Genomic DNA, 4594 nt, shown 5'->3' on the forward strand with positions numbered 1-4594 from the left:
CATTCTTTCCTTGCTAGCATTGTTTCCATTCAGAAGTCCATTGTTAGCCTGATCGGGTGACCTTTCTAAGTCACTTGTCGTTTCTCTCTTGCCAGGTTTAATATCTTGTCTTTATCTTTGGCCTCTACCAGTCTGAATAAGATGTGCCTTGGGGAAGATCATCTTGGGTTGATTCTATTTGGGGCCCTTTGTATTTCTTCAGTCTGGATGTTTGAGTGTCTCTCTAGACTTGGGAAATTTTCTTCCAGGATTTCATGGAATAGATTTTCCATGCCCTTATTACTTTCTTCACCTTCTGGGATACCAATTATTTGGATGTTACACCATCTAATGGAATCTAGTGTTTCTCATATATTACCCTTATTTTTTTTTAATTTTGTCTATCTTTCAGGTGGCTTTCTCTTGGTCAGAGGTTTTCTATTCTACATCAGAGATTCAATTTTCAGCATGGTCTAATCTACCTTTAATACTTTCAAGAGAATTTTTGATTTCTTGTATTACAGACATCATCTCTAATAGTTCTATCTGATTCATTCTTAGCATGTCCACTTCTGCTTTCATATCATGGAAGGACTTCCTAATATCCTGGAGCTTATAGTCTCTTTTCTGTTCCAACTCATAAAATTTGGTCACCATGAATGTTCTAAATTCTTTCTCTGACATTGTGGTAACTTCCTCTGTTTCTTCGAGAAATAGAGGGGAGTCACTGTGTTCTTTTGATGGAGACATACTTTCTGGTTTATTCAGACCTCAGGCACTTCATCTACTTATAGCCAGTGGGAAATGTATTCAATTTGGAATATCTTTTAGGAGAATGTTTCTTCAACTAGAAGTAATTGTCTTTCCCTTTTACTGTGGACTCATGAGTGCCAAAGTCTCACTTCTGTTGTGTGTAGCAATGTGGTCCAAGGAGGAGTATTCTATTCCGCTGTCTAAAGGGCAGTATCTCATTTATCACAGGTGGTTCAGTGAAAAGGAGGATCCCAGGGAGTCTTACAATACTAGGATGTTTCAGAACTGTTCAAGACCTATCTAGAATGTATGGGAGGGTGGAGTAAGAGGAAGAGAAGACCAAATAAGAATGAAGAAAGTAAGCAAAATAAACAAAAAGTTATGCACTGTGCTAGGGGTATGAAGATGGAAGTTGGGTCTGCTGTTGACCTGGGGGCGATAAAGTTGGGTCTGCTGTTGATCTGGGGGTGATACTGTTGGGTAAGGAGAAGTGGGAAATTAACAAATCAAAGAAGAAGAGAAAAAAAAAGCCCTACCTGGCTGACAGAGATAGGGGGTCTCATGACATGGGGGCTGATGGACATGGGGGCAGGGAACCCTGCCTTAGGGTACCTTAGGGCCAGGCGTCTGGATGCAAGTGGGGTTGCTGTAGAGCTGGGGGCAATCCTGTGTGGTAAGGAGAAGTTCGAAATTTAAAAATGAAAGAAGAGTAAAAAAGGCCTACCTGGCTGACAGAGATGGGCGTCTCTGGACTTGGGGGTGATGTGGTTGGAGCTGTGGCAGTAAACCCTGCCCCAGAGTCCCTTAGGCCAGGGGTGTGGAGAAGGAAGTGGAGTCTGCTGTAGAGCTGGGGGTAGCAATGTGTGGTAAGGAGAAGGGTGAAATTAACCAATGAAAGAAGAAGTGAAAAAAATAAAAGGCCTACCTGGCTAACAGAGATGGGGGTCTCTGGACTTGGGGATGTCAGGGCTGGAGTTGGGTGGAGGGCCCTGCCTCACTGTCCCATAGGCAGAGCCTCTGCTACAGGTTTTTAGAATTAATTTTGTATCCTGCCACTTTTCTGTAAGAATTTATGACTTCAATAATTTTTTTTTCATGGATGCTTAAATAATGATGTTTTTAATTGGATAGTAATCTATTACTCTTGGGTAGAAAAAAATTTTTCTTAATTTTTTTTTCTCATCTGTTCATTTATGCAACCATTCAATCAGAAGATAGCACTGACTTCTCACTACGAGCGACCACAGTGCTCAGCACCAGGAATACACAATGGATCCTACCCGTCCCCAACTGCAAAGGAGCACCTGACTACAGGGGTGACAGAGACTACTTTGACATAGTGGGATATGGCTGTTTCCACTGGGACAAGTACAGAACACTACAGAGCCCAGATCAATATGGCTGAGTGACAGAATCTAGGAGATGGCTGGCATGGAAAAAGTGAGAGTAGGCAAAAAGAGCTAAGCAATGGGAGTACTCGAGAAGGCTCTTAATATGCCAGGTGAGGCTACACCAAATAGTGGAATGAAGGTGACTGGGAACAATAAAGTTTAAAAATAAAAGTGCACAGGGAAAGTGGCCAGAAAACAAATAACCTTTGGACTAAGTTATTTCTGCAACTATGTGAGAATAATTCCTAAATTAACAGCCAATATATTAATGTCCAACTTTCCATAGCTTTCTATAAGCAAACACTTCCTTTTAAATGAGCAGCAGATGAAATGATGTCTGATGCATAGGCTAATACCTCTGCTATTACAGAAGCTGGCAGCCTTCCGGGACAACAAAACACAGTCGGCCCTTGTGGCCCTCTCTCTTCCTTAGGACATGATCTGATCCAGAATTTTAAGAAGCAGCCCTATATTGGCAAATAAATTTTGCAATGCAAAATATGAAGGGACATCCCCCAGTGTGTAAATAACACCTGGGAACCTTCAGGAGTCCCAGGGAAGAATGTGGTTCACAGTGTGCTCCCCTGATATCTCACTTTAATGGGACATGTCAGCTGGGTGGTCACTAGACTTCTTCATTGTTGAGTCCTATCCTAGTTCTCCATGTCCATCTGGGGCCTACCTTCTGACACTTGACCAAAAACCAGCAGGGAACAATGCTGTGCAGGAAACCCACTGTGTCTCATCTGCCACTGCACCCACAGGGTGTGTTGCAGAGATCCTGAAGGCTTTCATGAGTTATAAAACTTTGGGTACGTTAAAAGTCTCCCAGAGCAACACATTCTCATAGCCTAACAGACAGGGGTCTCCGCCTGAGATCCTGTGTCCCAAACACTCTGTGCCTATCAATGCTTCATTGCATCCCCTCTGTAACCTCTATCCTCTCACAGGGATACAAGGGCCTGCTGTGAGTCTTAGTACAGGACCCTGAGCTCAGATTGTAATTGGGTCTGGTCCTGTCCAGGCACCTCCTCATCCTGGGTATTCCCTGTTTCTATAGAAATACATGATCTCCAGTGTGATTGAGGAAAGGGTCGCCTTGGGAGGATATTGGAAAACATGTGTCCTGAGCTCCCTGCATTTGAAGGTCCAACTGTTCTGGCAAGAGAGTCCACACAAAGCCCAGAAACTAAATCAGGGATCTGCCATAACTTCATTCCTAGAACACTGGTGAAGTCTTTTCTGCTACCAAGACCCCTGTCATGTTCACCCACATGAGGATTCTTCATGCATCCTACACACCAGAGCTTGAACAGAGGCTTCCCTTGAGCACCAGCTCAGTCAGCTTCACCATCCTTCCCACACACTGGTCTACACTCATCCAGTCCCCCACATACTACAAACACATGCAGACTCACTCCATCCCTGGAGGGACCAAGATTGCGCTCAAGCCATCGGGATACCAGATGCTCTCTCAGCTGGCATCTGCCCCCACCCTTCTGCTGTCCCTGTGCGACCCTCACTTACTCCAAATTCTCCTTCAATCATGGCAGATTCTGGTTATGCACCTCCAGCACCTTACCTGTCATCTGCCAGGAGCCCTGGCCCAGCAGGTCCCACTCAGCACAGCCTTTCCCCCTCCCCCTGACTCCTAATGAAGAGCATCAGCAGCTGCTCTGGTCTCAGCCTATCTGTGAATGTCCTCATGAGGTCTCCCTTTAGGTCTGTAGCAGGGGAAATAAGGGAGGGGGATGTAATGCTCAGCAGAGCCCAGATTCTGAGGGGAAGGGTGTCCCCATCCCTTTGTGGCCATGTGATAATCTAGGGGTTCTTATTCACATCCAAACCCCTTCTTTAAGACTCAGTTCAGAACAGAGATCCTGACAGAATCATTTGGAAGATACTAGATGGAAGACGGGTCATGCCTGAAGAAAGTGTGTGGGTCCATGGCAGGGATCTTACCCAACCCACACTGGAGGAACCCACCTAGTCACTCCACTTTGATAAGCCTCGGCTAATGAGAAGGGTGGAAGGAACTGTCTCCACTATCTCCCATCATCCTCTCAATGAGACAGAGACACAACTGCCTCCAGGAATCCTCCCCACCCTGGCCTTCCCCTTGCTCCACATAGGAGTCAAACCCCACAGTCTGTGCTGACACAGGGACCACAGCAGGATGGGATGGTGAACACAGTAAGAGAGGAGAAGCCAGCACATCTCAGATCATGAAAGAACCCCAGAAGCTGCCAATCAATTGGAATGGGCTCTCCAAGCAACCATCACTCCAATTTCTTATGGACTGTCACTTCTCATCTTCTTTGTAGAGGTTTTTGCGTAAGGGCATATGCACTCACAAGTGAAAGAGACAGAAAAATCGAGAAGGAAAGTGAGAAATCCCCTGCATTCGAATCTCGGTGGGTCAGGTTGGAGTCCAGAGAAGCAACCATTTCACTACCTACAGGTCCCAAGTA

The sequence above is a fragment of the Tupaia chinensis genome, unplaced genomic scaffold (genome assembly GCF_000334495.1).
Source record: "Tupaia chinensis unplaced genomic scaffold, TupChi_1.0 Scaffold000400_1, whole genome shotgun sequence".
Taxonomy (NCBI): Eukaryota; Metazoa; Chordata; class Mammalia; order Scandentia; family Tupaiidae; genus Tupaia; species Tupaia belangeri.